Source organism: Anser cygnoides, chromosome 18 (genome assembly GCF_040182565.1).
Source record: "Anser cygnoides isolate HZ-2024a breed goose chromosome 18, Taihu_goose_T2T_genome, whole genome shotgun sequence".
Lineage (NCBI taxonomy): Eukaryota > Metazoa > Chordata > Aves > Anseriformes > Anatidae > Anser > Anser cygnoides.
The window spans coordinates 4,054,089-4,073,748 of record NC_089890.1 but is presented as its reverse complement, the minus strand read 5'-3'; the positions used below and the strand labels follow the sequence as shown (position 1 = coordinate 4,073,748).

The window sequence follows — 19,660 nt, the reverse complement described above, 5'->3', positions numbered from 1 at the left end:
CATCTTCTTTTCCTTCCTCACGCCTGTCCTTTGCCCCATCCCGGGTCTGCGGCCCCATAACCAAGGCGGTGCCACCACCAAAGACTCGTTGCTCGTGCCTGCCCTGAAGATATGCTAATGTGGAGCCAGGAAGATGAGTTTGTGGTGACTTATTGTTAAACTATCTCACGGTAATTCTGGGTGCTGCAAGTTACAGGGCCCTCCTGCAGGGAGGGTCAGGCTTGATGCCATTGCTCAAGTGGCTCGTGAGGGAGACCAGGCTGTGTAGCATCACGTGCTTGCGGCCTGAGGGCTTTCAGCCCCACAAATTATACTATCATATTTTCTCTTGTTTCTTCTGACAGAAAACTTTCTGGGCCATGCAGTGTGCTTGCAGCTGCGACAGAAATGCCAGTGGCTGCAGACCCGTGTCAGCCTCGGAGCTGTCCTCCGGCTCTGATGAGGTACGTGGTGAGGGCTGGGACCTGGGGACCAGCTTTACCTCAGAGATGGCACCTACAGGTTCTTATTTTCCAGCCTCTTCACTGACTGACTTTTTGCCCCCTCCCCCCCCCCCCCCCCCCCCCCCCCCCCCCCACCCCCCCCTTTTTCAAGGGGACTTCCCTGGGATCTGTTGCATAAGAAGGATTTCAACCTGAGGTAAATGAGAATGGATGTTTAAAATACCCATGGAAAAATTCACCTTTGCCAGGAGCGTGGTACTTTAAATACATAAATAAAAATATATTGGTAAATAAATTCCAAATGCAGCAGTTTCTTTGCCACACAGCATGAGTTACTGGTGCTGTATTTTGCAGCATGTTCTTACATTCCTCTTAAGACCCTCTTTACCTTTATTTCTGTGCCAATCTGACAGGTCTTCTGTGCTTTATTAAGCTTTCCTGGTTGGAATTGATTTTTTTTTTTTTTCTTTAAAAGTCTTTTCCCTGATCAAGGATTTTTCTGCATTAATGAAGCAGTATGTTCTTGTGTCTATAAATGGAACGGTATGTGCAACACAGCAAGTGAATGGGGAGCAATAGAGAAACCTCTAAGAAAAATACCTCTTCTACTAGCAAAAGCATGGAAGTGAGAAATGTTTTGCAAAATCATCTGTGTATGGGCAGTACCTCACTAGACGTAGGTTACCGTAATATTTGTTTTATGACTTTTGTGTTGTAATTCAACAGCGAAGCAGTATAGCTTTCTTGCAGTTATTAAGTTAGAACAATGTGATACTTAAAAGCATTTTTCATTTTCTATGATTTTTTTAATCCTGCTTAGGTTTTCTGTTGGCAGTCCTATAAATGTTACTAGCAGTGCGGTGTTGCTGATCGTGTTAATTGCTCTATAGAACTTGTGTTGATGTAGTGAGCTTAGTTTTGCTGTTAACACACATATCCATTCCCTGTTTCTGGCTTCCCACCAACGCATGGTGAAAGCTTACTGAATATTTGGCTGCCCAAGTTTAACTCATTGGCAGTATTTTAAAGATATAATTCGTGTTGGTACGATGAGACATTTGACTTTAATCCTTCAAAGAGACATTTAAAAAAAACCAAAACCCCCCAAAATAAACAAATCCCTTGTGCTAGATAGTTACAGTCAGAAAATCCTGAAGCCATCCCAGAGGATCACTAGTTCAGAGAGATGGCAGTACAGGACAATTAGATAAGAATTTGGTGGTTAGATGAAAGGAAGTGAGAACTCCTAAACCCTCACGGGAGCAGTACTAGCTGATCTACCATGAAATGCAAATGATCAAAATGAGTAAAATGTAAGTTTGTAGTAATTTTGCCTTCTTCGTTCTTCTTTTTGTCTGGAGGCAAAAAGACGACATTGTGCACTTGAGTAATTTATTTATTTAGTTTTTAAATTGAAGATTTATATATGGTTCTAACTAGTCTATAGTAGCTACTTTACCCACAAGGTGCCATTAGAATTTTTTCCTTAAGGCATTTGTTTATGAAAACAATTCTCATTTATGGCAAAAAGATGTGTCTGGGAGACTGAGTGTATTTGCTGGTAAAGCAAACATACGGAATGCTTGGGAAGGTGGCAGTCTGAGGAGGAGGTCATCTCCTAACTTAAATTAATAAAACTTTCCAAGGGTCTGGTTCAGGTAAGGAGGACACCATGGTCAGAATGGTGGTTTTCCGATAGTGAAGCTAATAATGCCTTATGTTTTCAAATATGCTTATCCTGGGAAAAAAAACAGCTACATCACTTGTGTGTTAATAGGGGAAAATGATGTTCAGAACTAACAGTGTGCTGCCCAGACAGTAATGCCTTTTGCCTAAAGCTGGGGTGGATTTTGCATAATGTGGTAGCTTTTGCAATGCTGCAGCCAGGTGAAAGCCTTCTGACTACTACCATGCATTTGAAAGAAGCCAACTTCTAATTTCTCTACTGAATGAAGTGTTGGAAACTTTAAGCGCTCATTCTGATGCGGGATGAAAACAAATATGAGACTTAAGTGCAAACATTCTGTGGGAATACCATAACAAGAGGACTGCTGTTTTTCAAACAGTAGAGTTTTTGGTAATTGTTTCCCTTCAGAGACTTGTTAGTAAAGCACAAGCACCTTTGTAGCCCTGTCCACAGCTGTGGGAGATGTGGCACAGCTGTGTTGCAGTGTTCCTAAGGATAGGATGCTGTACCACTGTAGGTCTTGCTGTGCAGCCCAGCGTGCCAAAGCTAACATAAATGTTTAGGCTAAGAGTTGTAGTCTCATTGTTCTCAAGTTTTTCCTCATTCTTCCTCTCACTCCTCCATCCTTCTATGTTCTGCTAAGGATACATGTTTCTGTCTGAAGGAATCCTGCTGGCTTTGCCTCGTTACAGAAATAAGCCCAGCAAACTTGCGCAGGCAGTTGTCTGCAGTGTGGTACCTGCGAGTTGGGTTCTTTCTAGCTGAAGAAACTTGTGACCTGTGTCCTGTCTCCTGAGAGGCTCAGCTAAAGCTTTCTTTGTGGAAACTGCGTGTTTGAGCAAGCCTGTGAATGAACTGCTTGCACGGTAGGAAGCATCAGCTGAGGCATTGGACGAAGGACAGAGAAAGTGCTGATTGGTGCCGAAAGCCTATCTAGTTTCCTGGACTCCTGGGATGTTAGTCGGGTAGAATGAGGTCAAAATAGATATGTTTATGTTTTAAAACCAGCAGAAATGTCCAGGAAGGTAGAAATTGAAGAAACAATACAATGGATGGAGAGCAGCAAGATTCATTTGTTGCGCGAATTAGTGAATAAAGTAATTAAAGTTATATGACTGTACAGGCCCAGTGTACCTAATGGGAAGTGTCCACTGTTTTTAAACTGCTTTTGGGTCATGCTTCTACAGAGCAGAACTGAGACTACTTCTGATGAAGTCAAGCATTTTTTAGAGTAATAAGCATGCACAAAATCTTTTCCTTGGGGGTCCTCCAGGAAGCAATAGGAATGCAGATGGAGCCTTAAAAGCAAGGATATTGGGAAGGCCAGGTCATGTAACATGGGAGAATTGTATATGAGATCTTGAATACACATGTAATTATTAAAGTGATAGTATACTTGCAAGAACGCGGGTAACGTTTGTAAATTAGTGTTTGGACAGTAACTAGCACATTGGTCTGTGTGCAAAACCATATATATGATTTATAACAAATAGTAAACTTGCTTGAATAGAACAGCATCCTTCAAGGTGTGAATGACCAAAGCATCTTTGAAGATGTGCAGGATTTATATCATTACCCAGTTCTACCTAGTGACTGGGAGCAATGGAAATACTTCTGTTAACGTGCTGGTTATATGAAATCTCTTTCTGTTCCTGGGTGACTAAGTAGTTCTTCTAGGTAAGACTTCTCTTAATGCCATCATAATTGTAGCATGGCTTTTCCTGCTGCTTTGATGCTTTTTGCATTCTCTTCCTGCTCTAATTTTATGTGATAATGTTTATTGGGATTTGGGTGGCCAATTGTTTGGAAATGGATGACTCAGAATGGTGTAACTGTCACCAGCTATGTTAATATTTACAGAGCAATTAGCAGAATATCATAGTGTCCCATCCCTCCTCTGCTCCCCTGCCCCGTGTAAACACGGAAGCAATGTGACAGCTGTTATTTATGTGTAGTCAAGCAAGATGGTTTATAGCTCTGTGGCATCCAGTGCTGAATCCCAGAACTTGATTATGGGAGACTCAAGAATTCAAGGTGACTACCTGCTGTACTGAGCAGAAGTTTATGGAGGTGAATTTAAGAGGCAGAGCAACACATACCTTTTAAATAATGCTTCTTCCCAGGTAGGTCTTAGATCCGAAGCTACAGATGCAATAATTTCTTCCTTGTTCTACAGGTGGAGAAACTAAGGTACAGAACAGTGGTAAGTCCTGTCTGTCACTTTGGAGGATGGATAGGAAGAGCTGATAACTTGGATTTCTCAAGACTTAAATCTAATTCCCATGACTTCTCTAATGACATGGGAAATACCGTGGTGGACAGTAGTTTCAGGCACTTGCAACCTCCCCTCCATATTTCAAGGGAGTTGTGTGAAATTTCAGATGGGTCCACATACAAGTTGCCATACAACATGCACAAACCCAGTTTTCTTAGATTCCTTTTGTGAATCTGTCACAAATAGTTCATGAGCTCCTTCCCTGCCCCCCAGAGAAGTGTGAACCACAGGATGGAAATTGATGGTGTAGAAGTGTTGTTAGCCAAAGCTGTAAGGCCTGAAGTGTGAAGGAAAATGCGTTTGAAGGCAGGTTTGAACTTGCTAGATTAACCTGCTGCTTTGCTCTTCAGATAGTTGCAGCTGGAGAAAAATCTCAAGTGAAAATGTTGTGGAGTGTGTTTGACTTCAGGTCAGAAAAGGAAGCTTTGTCAGTTTTTGTTTGTGGATGCCACTGTGTGGCTCCTGAAGGACCACAGGTGGTACGGGTTGGGGCAGTGGTGGGGGCCTTTATGTGGAGCAGCTGTGTTGACTTGAGGAGCCTTTGCCTTGTTGCAGGAGTTGAAACTGGGAGGAACTTAAATGGTGACAGGCAGGTACTGCCCTTAGCGTCCTGGTATGTCAGTAGGGGCCTTCAGCTTATACTTAGGGACAGCTTGGGCAGGCTTGGCTGGTTCAGGGACCATCACCCCAGTGGAAGCGCTGACAGAAAGCTGCTGGGCAAGTACCATCAGTGTGGGGTTTAAAACAAAACAGCCTGTGGAGCAGTAGGATTGGAAACGGTGTTCTAAACCCATGCTTGGAGATGTGGGGTTGGGGAATGGGAAAAGGAGTGGACAATGCTATCTGAGCTTCACTGACTTTTTTTTTTTTTTTGTATGGAAGACTTTTATTTCTTTATGGTGGCTTTGTATTTCCTCGCAGGGACAAAGCCGGTATCTGAGTGGGACTGCTCTGCCTTGAGTACCTGTAGCCCTGGGGCTTCCAGCCAGTGCTGCAGTGCGTAGTGTAGGCTAACCTCAGCACTCTTAAACAATAAAACTGAGCTAAGCCAGTCTAGCTCTGCCAGGAATTGGAGCTTCAGAAAAACAGTTTGTATATAAAAGTGCCTTTGGGGTTCTCATGTTATGTTTCCCGTAGATGGTTGATGGATATGCTGTGCTACTATATGCAAGCCTATGGAGCTCTTGATCTCAACAACTAGACAGCCTATGTGGGCTTTCTGCCGCATGCCCGTGTGTTGTTAAAAACGCTTAGGGAGTTAGGTTCCACTCCACGTAGGCGAAGGGTTAGGAATTTTGATTATGAAATGGAAGAGGTAAGTTCATTTGAGCATAATTCCATGTTTTGCTCTTGAGACATAAGCATGTAGCTTGTAATCTTCTTTTAAGTTCTTTTATGTGCAATAATCTAAAGATGTTTAGAGTTTCAGTTCATTGCCAAGTACTTAAATCTATGATTAAGCATGTGTACAATGTAAATGGACATTTTTTTGAACCATGTGTTCCATAAAATATCAGTAGCACGTACAGTGCTGTAGGTTCAGGGATTCATTGCATCTTTGGTCTTTAAAAATATTCTTGTTTAAAAGGCCATAATATTGCTTTTCACTTGGTACTTAACTGCAGCTAGAAATGAGAGAAGGACATATGCACCGTGCTGTCTTCTGGGCTTTTGGTTTGGATTTATTTTGTTCTTTTTGATTACTAAGAAACCTTGTTAAAATAAAAAGAAAGTTTTCCCTGGTGAAAGAGTATTGAAGTTCCCTTCAGCTGCAGGAAAGAACTAGTGTAGAGCCAGTCCAAAAGCAGGGCTTGTTCCATGGATGAAGTCTTTGTGTTTTATCCCTGCTACTAGGTGTCTAGATTCCTTTCTTATCACAGAACAGCTGGTGTTGGAAGGGACCTGAATGGTCATCCAGTTCCAACCCCCTGCCAAGGGCAGGGATGCCACCCACCAGATCAGGTTGCCCAGGGCATCCTGGCCTTGAACACCTCCAGGGCAGCCTGGGCCAGTGCCTACCACCACCTGAGTGAAGAATTTCTTCCTACCCTCTAATCTAAATGTTCCCTCCTTTAGTTTAAACCCATTCCCCCTTATCCTTTCACCATCTGTCTGTGTGAAGAGTCCCTCTCCATCTTTTTCGTAAGCCCCCTTTAAGTACTGAGGGGCTGCTTTGAGGTCTTCTCTTCTCCAGGCTGAACATCCCCAGCTCTCTTAGCCTGTCTTCATAGGAGAGGTGCTCCAGCCCTCTGAGTATCCTTGTGGCCTCCTCTGGACCCGCTCTAACAGCCCCACATCCTTCTTGTGCTGGGGGCTTCAGACCTGGACATAGCACTCCCAGTGGGGCCTCACGAGGGCAGAGCAGAGGGGCACAATCCCCTCCCTCCCCTCCTCTGTTGATGCAGCCCAGGATGCAGTTGCCCTTCTGGGCTGCAAGCACGCACTGCTGGCTCACGTTGATCTTTTTGTCCACCAGAACCCCCAAGTCCTTCTCTGCAGGGCTGCTCTCAATGAGTTCTTCTCCCAGTCTGTGCTCATGCCTGGATTGCCCCAACCCAGGTGCAGCCCCTTGTACTTGTTGAACCTCGTTAGGTTCACGTGGGCCCACTTCTCAAGCTTGTCCAGGTCCCTGTGGATGGCTTCCCTTCTTTCTGTTGTACTGGCTGCACCATTCAGCTTGGTGTCATCTGCAAACTTGCTGAAGGTGCACTTGATTCCATCATCGATGTTATTGATGAAGATACTGAAAAGCACTGGTCCCGGGACAGACCCCTGAGGGACACCACTTGTCACTGGCCTCTGCCTGGACATGGAGCCGGTGACCACCACTCTTTCTCAATCAAGTCTGGCTATTTTTTTAAGAATAAAGTGAGAAACTAGATTTTATTGGGTGGCACTACAGAAATCCAAGGAGGCAGGCAGCTGATGGCATTGACATCGCTGCGGTTTCGCTGCTGCTCTGTGATAGTTGCAGGCATTTTCTGCACCAGGGGAAGGCAGCAGCTTATGTTTGTTATTTACTTTTATACTGCATTTGTGTTCACGTGGGGAGGAGTTGACCTGCAAAGGATGTCTCAGAGTTTAACAGTTCCCCTCTCTGCTGAGGATGAAGCACCCTGGAAACATCAGATCTTGAAGCAGCTGATGAAATAATGACGGACGTGTAGCCACCTCAGGCGTCTTGCCGAGCTGCATTCATGGGTTCTGTTCTGTGCAGAGAGTTGTTCCTGTTCCCAAACTGCAATATGCAAGACCACGGTCCAGAAAATCCTAATGTCTTGGTGGGATTTTCAATTCCAAGTTTGGTGATGAGAGGACACAGATTTGCTAGAAAAGCATCATGTTCCTTTAGTTTGATACATTTCTGCTAGAAAATCTGGACTCTGTTCTTGTCTTCTCTCAGGCCCTTTCCAGGGCCTACAGCTGAGACCCCTCCTCACTCTAAACTTCCTCCCTGCTGTAACTGCAGTGAGGTTAAAGCTAGCCTCTTCAACTCTGCGGCTAGCAGAAGCTCAGAGGAATCCAGCTTCACAGAAGCAATTGTGATTACCCTATTACTTGTATGTCAACTGGTATCAATTAAGCGATTACAAGCTCATTCATCTCTGCATGCTTTGGGATAGACGAACTTTCAGTATTTCTTGGGGACAGAAATATGCAAGCAGCACGCTACAGTTGCAAGGGTCACAGCATGGCCACTGTCATTTGGAGGCTGATCACACAAAGGAAGGTTGTGCACGTTTTAGCACCCTTCCTGGCTGTACACAGTAACACCACCACATACAGTGTGTGTACCTGGATCCCGTGTACCACTGAACACGAGTGAAGTATTGTTTGCAAGAAAATCTTTGTGAATTTATGACAAGAACCCAACCTAGAAATTGGAAGCTGTCTTTCTTTATTAGAGCTTACTGCTTTGTATCCAGAATTTGATTTCTTTTCTACAGAAACAAATTGATTTTTAAACACAGAAGTATATCAATGTATTCATTCACCCCTGATTTATTTGGATAAATGTGACATTTAAATTCCATCCACCTTCAACCCTTTGCCCTTCTTATGGTAATTAATTCATACTTTGTTCCAGTACCACTCAGAACGGGCTTAATCAGTTGTGGGTGTTATCCCCAGCATCTGTGACGTTTGTGTAAAACCTGTAGGAGCCTGACGCTGTATGAAATTGCTCTCATTACACAGTTCATTTTGAGATTGAAGGTACCCCTGCTGCTCAGAAAACAGGATTAGGGTGAAGTATTGTATTAACACACTTAATCCATAACTAAAATAATATTCATTACTCCTTTCCTCTTTTAAAAGACAAATGTTTTATTTAAGCTGGGAGTGACCTTTCTGAATAGGACTTAAATAGTTACAATATGAAATTGAAGTCTGTAATGAAAAAGATTAGTTGGAGCTTGTAATACACCAAGATTATGTACCAGATAGGAGGCAGTGTCAGAGGTGTCGCCACTTTGTCGGAGCCGCTTCTCTGCAGCTGGCAAGGATAAAATTTTAATTCCTTTCTGAAATGTTGTTCTGTGGTGTATGTCAGAGTGGTCCAAAAACCATCTTCCCGGGATATGTCTGAGTTACTTGCTAGTAAGGCGCTAGTTTCTCAGACCGCTGACTGGCTGCTGGTATTTCCAGCCATGTCTGTGTTGTAGCCACGTTTTTTGGCTCACGGGCCGGGACTGAACTGGAGGACTCCAGAGCTCGAACAATGAGAGCCGACAGCTTCAGTGAACGAGCCAAGCTCCTGTCGTGGGTGGCTGTCACAACACACATGCTTTGCATGTTCGCTAGAGGATGGATGAAGAGCATTAGAGCAGTAATGCTGGGTTTTTCTCCATGCACAGAGGCTGTCTGTAGTCTCTGTCAAAATTACTTCTTCTAGGCTGGAAACAACCGTGGGATCTTTGTTGGCGAGCTTGCCGTGGCAGGGTCATGCTGGTGACTGCTTTTAGTTGAAGTGAACGCAAAATGGCTGCCTGAGTACAGCAGGGCTGCAGCATCGTGCAGAGAGAAGAAAGGCACAGCTGCTGTGTGCCTGCTTAACCTTGCAGCACTGCCTTGCCTGAATTTGCTAAACTCACCACATTGCTAGCCCCAATTAGGAATAAAAGAGGAATTGTTTTCTTTTGCAAAGTATTAAAATGTTTCTAGTCAGAGAATGCCTTTAATAGCCTTTGGGATACCTCTGTTATCCGAGACAACAAAGTCCTGCTGAAGCAGAAGGAAGCTTCACGCTTTTCATTCTGCTTTGGGAATGTTTTTGTGAAGCGCATTGTGGAAAGGCATGCACATATCTCTGGTTGGAGTTTGTAGCTATGGGATGATTGACTGGGCCGGGGGATGCTCCATGTTTATTGTCCATTCTGCCTGATGCGTGGTGAAGTTCTTCCTTCCTGCATATACTGAGCAGGGAATAAAAGAGAATCTCCCTGTTAAATATCTGTTTGGTATACCTGGATTCATTTTGACCCAACTTCACACACCTAAATGCTGTTTTTCCAAACTATGGCAGTACTGATAGGAGGGGATAGTATGAGTAGAAAAACCTAAGAATTAGCAGAACAGGCGACAGGAGGAACAACAGTGAAATAAAGTTACCATTTTGTACAGATCTTCGTTTTATACACAGTTTTGCTGAATGTTGGTGCCTAGCACAGAACAAGAAAGAGGAATGGAGGGAAGGAAAAATCAAACAATTCTGCAAGACCTACTTTTTTTTTTTTTTCTTGCGAAAAAAGCATCGGCCAAGCAGCACAGGATCTGGTCTGGGCAAGGAACGAGCCTGGCCAGAGCTAAACCCTTGGTCAGATAAGATAAGTGAGACTTCACATTCTCTGCAGCTCCTTGTGCCAGCAGGTAGAGGAGCCTTCTGTGTTTCTTTTTGGCTAGAGGATTTTGTGATGTAAGAACCATGGAAAATGGACATAGGGCCTTCAGAAGGTAGCTCTTTCCAATTTTTCAGGGACAGGTATCCAGGATGGTTCAGAAATGAAGTCCTATCTCTCTCTGAGAGATCATTTCTGTACTTAGTGGTGGAATTAAGATCTCTTTTATTTTCTTGTTCACCAATTGCCTTTTTTTCCATCTCTGTGTTAGCATTGGTTTGAATTGATATTTAAGATGTGAAAATATTTTGCCATTTTTGGATAATTTTCTGTTAACATGAAGCTGCTGTGGGAGAATGATCACAATTACATATTTTAAAATGAGTTTTCAGTTGAAATTGATTTCAGAAACAAGGGATAAAAGGAGATGAGTACAATTTAAAAAAACCCTCAAGTATCAATGAGCCAAATATTTTGGTAAAATGCATTAATCTTGTGTTCAGATCTCCTTTCTTGTGGAAAGTGGGGAGTGGTCATGTGGAAGAACTGTTCTCTCTTGCAGAATTTTCTACTCTTCTAGTAAGCTTTCGGGGATTGTTTAAACGTGCAGTAGAATATCTGTCATTTTCTATTATCATTTTATAGGCGTTTATATGTCATTTATGAAGAAGCTATTCAATTTCATCTATAATAAATTGTAAGGGTCTGCTTCATAAAGGATCTGTATGTGACCGCCAAAGATGTGGATTATCACGCAGTCCCCTTTAAATATCTTTCTGGGAAATCAGCGTAGCAAAAAATCTCTTGATAGGAATATGACTTTATTCTAACTGTGCTTGAGCATGGAAACAAACATAAGCTTTGCCAGCGAAACAGCCCGTGTAAAGTGAGTGCTGGTGTTTAGTCACTTGGTGTAGTTTCAGCCAGAATCGGGGTTTCTGATTACCGTAATGAAAAGAGATTGTATAGGCTGCTTGCCTCCCGTTGTAGGACGATGAAAGCAGTGCCATGTCAAATATTTGTGATGAGCGAGCTTCAATTCATGAGTAAAAAGACATGGGGTGATTTAGACCAGTGAGTAAGGATTAAAAGAAAATAAGGTGTTAAATGATCGGTGCCTTTTGGTTAAAGGGCAGCGGGGGGAACTGGCACCTTGAGGTGCTGTGTGGGTGGCTGTGCTGGGCCGCTCTGCCCTTGCTGGTGCATGCAGGGCGCTGGGCACCGGGCTCAGGAGAGCGCAGCCTGCTGGGTTCCCTGGCCACGGCACTCAGCTGAAAGGCCAAGGCAGGCCCTTTGTGGGGTGAGATGGGAGTGTTTTCCTCACCCTCTGTTCTGAGCAGGCTACTACCAGGTTTTGGTCCTAGTTTTGGAGAGGACAGGGGAACAGGCAAAGAAAGTTTGATTGTAGACATTTCACGTAGCACAAGATGGCAGTAATGCTCTACTATTTTTACATTCGCCATCCTGGAGTTGAACAGACACTAAGAGCTGCAGAATGCAAATCTGAGACTTGTTGCCTTAGAGATAACTTCATCTGCACCCCCCCCCCCCCCCCCCACACACACACACTTTGTTCCATTCTTCCTGTTTTTCCTTGAGGTTCAGGGGTGGGATAGAATGGGAAATGCGTGACCCGAGCCTCCTTCCTCAAACCCACGCAAACTGAATCCAGCTGAGGTTGGTACTGTGCGAAAATCAGTTGCAACGTGCTTACCAACTCTCCAGTCTCTGCTAGATATCTGCTAGGTACAGGCCACGTGGAGCCGCACCAGAGGGGCTGAGATAGCACAGGGTGAGATCTGAGTACAGGGACCGTCAAATCATGCTGTGGTGTAAATCTAATTCTCTGTTACTTACTGCAGAAAAAAGGTGTTTTTCCTCTACCAAGCTCTCTTGTGGTCTTCTTCAGAACAAATCTAAATAATGACTTCTTGGGGCCTTATCTCAGAAATGGTCTCGTGTTGGCTGTAATCATGTAGCCTTGTTCTCAGCTGGAGCGTGCAGTTCTGCCTTGGTGTATGCAGGCCAGGTCTGTGTCACGGGGGAGCTGCTCGCCACCTCTGGTGCCTTGTGGAGGTTAGCTGGGCAGACAGCTAACCACACGGCTGCTCGCTCCCTTCCCCCTGCAGCGAGATGAGGGAGAAAAGAGCAAGAACTCTTGGTTTGAGATAAGGGCAGCTTAGTAAGACGGGAAAAAGAAAAAGGAATTGGAAAAAAATAAACAAGTGATGCACAGTGCAATTGCTCACCACCTGCTGACCGATGGCCAGCCAGCTCCTGAGCAGCAGCAGTACCCCCTTGCCAGCTCCCCCCCATGAACTGTTCAGCATGGTGCTGTGTAGCGTGGGACATCCCTTTGGGCAGCCTGGGCCAGCTGTCCTGGCTCTGTCCCCTCCCAGCTCCTTGTGCACCCCCGGCCTCCTCCTCGCTGGCAGGGGGTGTGAGAAGCTGGAAAGTCCTTGGCTTCATGTAAGCACTGCTCTGCAACAACTGAAACCTCAGGGTGTTATCTGCATTGTTCTCAGCCTAAATCCAAAACACAGCACCATGCCAGCTGCTAGGAGGAAAATTAACTCTGTCCCAGCCAAAACCAGGACATGCCTTTACCTTGTGTTGGCCTTTGCTCTGCCTTATCTTTCTGCTAATAACTCATTAATCGATTTCCATTATGGCCCTCTTCCTGAATTTGTCAATTCTGTGAAACAGCTGTTCAAACTGTTTTCATGGAAAATATGCTTTCATTCATTCAGAGACAGTGTTTGCATTCCTGTCATGAATGGGTCTGGGATTACTTATTTGAAAAATATCTGCGTGTTATATGGGGAAAGAGGTACCAGAGTGGTGGCCCCAGCCAGACACTAGACACTGCAGGAGAAACTCTTGGGACAATTTTGTGTCCTCTTTTTTTTCCTGTACAAATTTTACAGAAAGGTGGAGTACATCTGATAACGTTGCCCATTGTTTTCCATCCAAGCTACAACACAACATTGTGTTTAAAGCCCAGACATGAGGCATCTTTGCCCGTATTACTAGGACAGCAATGACGGTATTACAGTTTGTCCTGTTTTTCTGTAACCTTCCCTCCCACCCCTCGGCTATTTGGATCAAAGCCTTTCTGTTGGCAGTCAGTGAAGGGAGGTTTCTTGGGGTTAGGATTAATCTCATTCCTCTCGATGAGGAAAACCCAGTGTTCAGCAGCATGAGGCCCACCAGATGTCACTCTTGACTTGCGGGAGAAAGCTGTTTGAGAAATCCCCCATTCTTTCTGCCAAACTGCTTTTCCTTTTGCACGCTGCTGTGATGCTACCTTGGTGTGGTTGTCGTGTGTTCTGGTACAACGTTTCTTTCAGCTGCGAGTATTGTGAGAGGAAAATGGAATGATGTTCCTGTGGTTGATTGTGCAGCATGCTAGTGATTTTGAGGAACACAGATTTAGTACAGTTTATGGAGATGACTTTTTCGGATGTGTCCACGCAGTGTTCGTGTGACAAAATGCCATGACTTGCAATGCATCTGTAATTTTCCTTTATTTGTCTGATTAACTTTCTAGGCAACGGATTACATTTCCACAGTTATTTTGGTACACTGGCAGCAACAGTTAATTCTTGCTGTATTTTGCTATGTAGCACCTTCCAAACGTGGAAGTGATGCCACCCTCATCCTGGGCAGCACGTACTGAGGATTAGATTTTGGGTTTCTTGCCTCGGGACTTGTCACCAAGGGTTAGCAAAATGTGCCTGGGCAGCTAGGCAGTGGCAGCGTGTAATTCATCTGAAGAATTGCCAGCTGTCCTGCTGCATCCCACAGCCCTTCGCAGCTGGAACGGTGCGAGAGCTCTGGGTTCTAGCACAGTGTTCTAGTTCTGCTGTGGGAGGAACAGCGCTTTGTTGGACTCAGGATGACTGGAAGAACATTTAGTCCTGATTTTTAAGATTTTGCTAGGTTCTGAGGAACTGGTGCACTTACTACGAGCTTACTTACGAGCTGCTCAATGCAGCCTGCAGCACTGCTTAGCCACAGACAATACGTGTCGAGTAATATCAAAGCCTGCACGGGTATTTTTGACATACGTAAGTGCATCCATATGTGTTTTTTGTATATGGTAAGAAAGTTGCCCTGAAAAACAGACTGTAACTATTAAACATATGCTAAAGCTCAGAGTTTCCATTAATTTAATATATCATGCATTGCTGGAGAATATACTGTACTAGCAGGAGATTCCCTCATCTAAGCAGAAATTGGGATTTGGGGTCTCATATGTTTTGTATCACTTCCTTGTCTTGACTCCATTTGAAAAAGTATTGAAGTGTTTTTTGATAAAGTTCCTCCTAGTCTCCCCTCCAAGTAGCTTCGCAAATTGTTAGGTTCAAAATTAATAACGTGGTCCTTGATTTGCCAAAATGTAATGGGAGAAAGAGACTTTAGCACTCCAGGATGCGGAGTGGTTTTTGCTACCTGTGGGCTTCCCTCTTTGCTGTGTAGTGCATCTTGGGCGCATTTCTGAAAGGAAACCCGTCCACGCAACTGGGTGTTCTGGGTCAGGACCTTGGGGGGGGGGGGGGGTCAGAAGCAGTGGTTTGAGCCACGAACCCGAGGAGCATCCATTGGGATGTACTGAATGTGGCACGAGCCAAAGCTTCCTGGGTCACCCAGGGGTGGCTGGCACATTTTCTCTGCAGGAGAAGACATGGAGGTTATTTATATCTGTGCCCCCGAGGAGCGTCATGCTGCAGTGTGCTTGGACATGCCAGACTGAGCTGCACGTGCCTACTGGCCAGCAGTTACTGGGAAGGTGTAGCAGCAGGGACTCCTGCACGCTCTTGGGAACATGCGGTCAGGTCACTGGCTTGTTATTAGCTCGTATGGTGCTTATTATGTACTAATGCAACTGCCCACAGTGGGTATGTTAAGCTAGTAGGTATGGTATGTGCTGCTATATACACCTGCTAGAGGTTACAGCCACACCTTTGTGTTGCTGTGTGGGTGCATCCCGGGAAGTTTTTGTGCCAGGAAGTTTCAGGCGTGTGTGTGGTCCTTTGTGCCCGGCGCTGTGGTTGGGTCGAGTCTTTCAGGTCTGAAAGGCAGCAGAGATTCGTTTTATTTCCTCACTGTGCGTTTGGCAGGCAGGCAGGACATATTCTGCTGTCCTCCCTCCATGAGTTGTGACTATCACCTCCTAAAATGCTTGCGCCACTCGTAGAATTTGTAATTATTTAGCATGTTGTTTGAATGACACCTTTTGTGTATTAATTGTTGAGTCAGTGCAAATGGTGTGTTCATTCATGCATACGGACTTAAGCCTGCCATCCACCAAAGCAATTAAACTCCAGAAACACAACTGTGGCATCAGTCAGCAGTGTCAAAATTTGCTTGCGTAGCAGTGGATAAACTATTCTTTTCTCTTGTGACTTGTGCATGTGCTCTTTTTCTTCCTCTTGCGTGGTGTAGACTGAGAGCTGGATACTTGTCAAATGCTGTAACATGAAGTTAAACATTTGACTTGGGGAGAATGACACATTGACACTTTTCATAATAATTGCTTCCTACACTGGAAACCTCCAGCTGTTTTGGTGGAAATAACATGATGTGACTGTGACAATAATACAGTCCCAAAGCTTGTAGGCTGAAAATAGGAGCTTATAGATCTGCTTTTAGTTGAAGGGTAGGGTTTTTAACCTTTTTACTACTGATCATAAAGATGGTTAGAAATGAAAATTAAAGGAATCCAAAGAAAATTCTTCCAGTTGTTGACACGCATACATAGGTGTTTGTTGGATGTGCTTATGAATGAGGTTTATTTTCATGTCTGTCCTGCAGTAAATGTCAGGAGTGCCCTTCAAAAAGGAGTAGGTTTAGATTTTCTTTTTGCTTCGGAAAATCTAGATTGCAAAATCTGTATCCCAAGACCACCCTGTCAAGTCCTGATGTTATGCTAGCTTAGGCAGCAGAGGAATCTCAGATGCTCTTTCCCTTTGAGGAGTGTATGGCCAGTCCCAAGTTGAAGGGAAGGTCACCTGAAGGTAAGTCTGTGCGTGGACACCGATGGGGTAGACCTCCATTTCATGCACTTCCTGTAAGGGAAATCACTGGTGTAAATAGCAGTCATTAAAGTTAGAGCTGAATGGGGAGTAATTATTTTTAATACATGAAACATTAAAGATTGGACAGTAAGAATGCTCTTAATGAGACACATAACTATTCTGTGAAAGGCTGAATATGGTAACTGTGTTTCATTATCTGTTTCTCTGGAATTAGTGCTTCTATCCCCCCCACGATAAAAACAGGATGAACATACATCTGCTAAATCTTTAATGTCTCTAATGGCCTCTTGGTCATTTGCATTTCAGATCCTTCTTCACACACTGTAGCAATTTGTGATCTTGGAATGCGCTGCTGATTGAAGCTGAAGGTCCTGCTTATTGTTATTATTTTTCACCCCCATTCAGCTGTAGGATGCAACAGATAAGACTCTACTGTGATATTTCTGGAGATTCACTGCTGAGATCTCAGCACTGAGAGGGTACAGGCTTTGCTAATTGTATTCTGAAGGGGGTATGCATTTATGCATCTTTCTTTTTGATGACAGTGATTCACAGAATTCATTTAAAAAACAAAGCAAGGCATTTGTTGAAGATGGGAGAAAGGCAGATAGGCAGTACCTGTGGTCGTTGTTTATAGTACTCAGAAGATGGTCCCAGAAGTCCTGTCATGTAACTCAATTAAGAGGTGGATTAAAATCACTTGAGTTCGATGTGTCTTGTAGGTGGTGGCAGAGCCACTGATGGAGCAACTGCCGAAGAGAACAACTCATGGGACTGAAGTATGTTGTTAAGCCGTGGTCTGATTTTTAGTCAGCTGGTAGGAATTGCAAGGTACAGGGACTTGAGTGGAACTTGGCATTTGTGAATATGGCCATTGAAAAGGGATCTGTTGATAGAACAAGTTACTTGCTCAGCCTGCGTCGTGCTGAGGTTAGTTGTGCCACTTCATCACTATAAATGGCAAATCCAGGAATAGTTTTCTTATTTGTTGGTGAAGGTTAGTTACTTTAGTGTGTGTGTTTGTTCACAGTATCCTTCTAGTCTAGATTAAGTTGTTAAGTCGCTATGAAGAAGACCTGGGAGGTAGTTCACTATGGTAATTGATTTATTTGGACTTCTGCCAGTCACCAGGGCATATATTGTGGTTTTCAGTAGTAGCTACTAGAAAGTCTCTTTTCTAGTAGTCAACTGAGTATAAGGCGCCTTAAGGGCTATATTGTAGAAGGCCAACAAAACCCTGACCTACGATGACCACTTTTGTTAAAGCAGGAAACAAGGTTGCAAGCTGTGCATAAAAATGTGGTTATTTTACACCTTGAAGCCTTCACCTTGTTCTAGGGATGCCAAACAGATATGGTGGTTGACAGTTTTTCTCCTAGGACAACAGTTTCTCAGTTTCTGGGCCATACCAGATCCTGACAGATCTGTCTTGGGAGCCCCTCCATATTATGTCTGCTTTTTCATGCTTCTGTGAGTATTGTTGAGGATTGCATCAGTTACACATCCAAAATAAATCCTCTGTTCTTACTGGAAGGTGGAAGTAGAAACCCTTCTGATTACTCATGTATAATGTGTAACTGGATACCAGATATCAGACTTGCTGCTTGCAGTCTGAAGATCAAACAGGTGCTGTAGTTGTACCCTCTAATTTCCTGCTTAAAAAAAATGAAATTAGTACTTCCCTGTCATGTAGAAATGACTTTGTTGTTGTTTGTGACACAGTCATGCCAAAGTTGCAGTAGCTATGTTCAGATGCAGCATGTTGAAGTGCAGTGCTGAGCTTACTCCAAAAGATACCTTGTCCCCCTCACCCTAAAGAAAGATTCTTGCTATTGACAGCCCAGCTGTCATTGTGGCTCCCAGTTATCATGAGGAGTTGTTCAGGGAGCCACTGCAGGTAGGTTATTTAAGCTCCTTCCTGCCTGTAGTGGATCCAGGTGGGTATTAAGCTTGCCAGCGTGGTTTGTAGTGCATATGCTCCTGTCTGCGGTGGACAAAGACCAGGTGTCAGTGGCGGTTCTCAGCCTGAGCCCTGATTTCAGCGACAGGAAAGTGATAGGTCTGTTGGGCCCTGGTACAGATAGATGAGATGCCCTCAAGTGTGTCTGTTTTTCGTCCTTAGAAAACTCGGAATTTTCTGTGTGATTGCTCATCTGCCTTGAGGGTTAGCTCTACTGTGGTGGGATAGAAACACATGTTGGCATCCCTATTGTTCGAGGCTATGTGGTGATCTGAACAGCACTGTTAATATGTTGGGATGCTGTAAAACTCGATTTGTTTCACTGGATCCATGTGCTGTAGATAAAAAATATATATATTTGGGTTGAAAGTGGCCCTCTGAGATTTGACCTAGATAAGGAGGGAAGCATTCTAGCAGAAATGGTGTAGTCATGGAGTAACTGGTGAGATGTCTGTGTTTTCTCACTGTAACTTATTCTGGTGGCTCTTCTGTTGATTTAGGTGTCTTAATAGTACTCCAGCATGCCTTTTCCACTTATTTTAGATCTCTTCTGGCCTATAAGGTGCCTGTTTCTGCACGATACAAACTTTGCTTGTAATCTGTGCAATATGGCTGTTTTGCACCTCCCACTGGATTTTTGCAAATCATTTTCCTTGTGGTTGCAGTTCCCTGGGTACCGAGGGCTGTTCAGTACGTCAGCAATTCAGGAGGTGTGCAGGTCAGCGGGGGGCTTGGTTACACCTTGTGTTCGGTGCGCTTCCTTCGTCTACGCACCAGCAGGGATGGGCAGCACCTGGGGTACAGGAATGAGATATCGGAGATGATTTTGAGGCTGCTCTGAAGGCAAGAATGCTGGGCACTTGATGACAGTAGAGGTTTGTCGAGGTGTCTGGCTAGCAGGGAAGTATCTGGTAGTCCCTGGATGGCTGTGGTTCTGTGCATTTCATCTCAGTTTAAATTTGAAGGACATTATGCATGCTTTCTCAAGCTGTAGGTCTTAGTTCATGGTAACTTGAAAACTTGAAAGTGGACTTGCTATGTAAGAAAACTTTGCTCTTTTTCCTCTGAGAAGATATATTCTATTTATACGTATGTATATTTATAAAAATAAATAAATGGGGCCCAAAGCACTGTCAGGTAGTGCTGGCTGAACTTGCATGCCTGCTTTGGTTAAATGTAATCATTTGCTCTTTATAAATTGTTCTTCACATCTGAACATCAGTACAGGTTGAACAGTAACCATTTAGCAATGCAAATCCAAGAGTTCCATAATTTTTTCTGGCTAAATTTTTACTGATGGCAGGATTTCTAGCTTGACCATAAATCATCTATTTTTCATGTCTTTTTGTCTGTCTTTGTAATAATGTCTTCTTGACATACTGTACTCTGCAGCTCAGTGCTGAAGACAGACTCTTCA

General features: G+C 44.0%; 1 long non-coding RNA gene across 6 annotated transcripts in view; it reads left to right on the top strand.

Annotated features, from left to right (window-relative positions):
* The first annotated feature begins 31 nt into the window (after window positions 1-31).
* The window catches only part of LOC125183257 (uncharacterized), a 121,149-nt gene continuing 101,520 nt past the window's right edge, over window positions 32-19,660 (top strand). For all 6 annotated transcript variants that reach the window (XR_010825731.1, XR_010825728.1, XR_007164986.2 and 3 more), the window contains exons 1-2: window positions 32-170; window positions 345-443. This is a non-coding gene — a long non-coding RNA (uncharacterized lncRNA). The remainder of the gene's footprint in view (window positions 171-344; window positions 444-19,660) is intronic.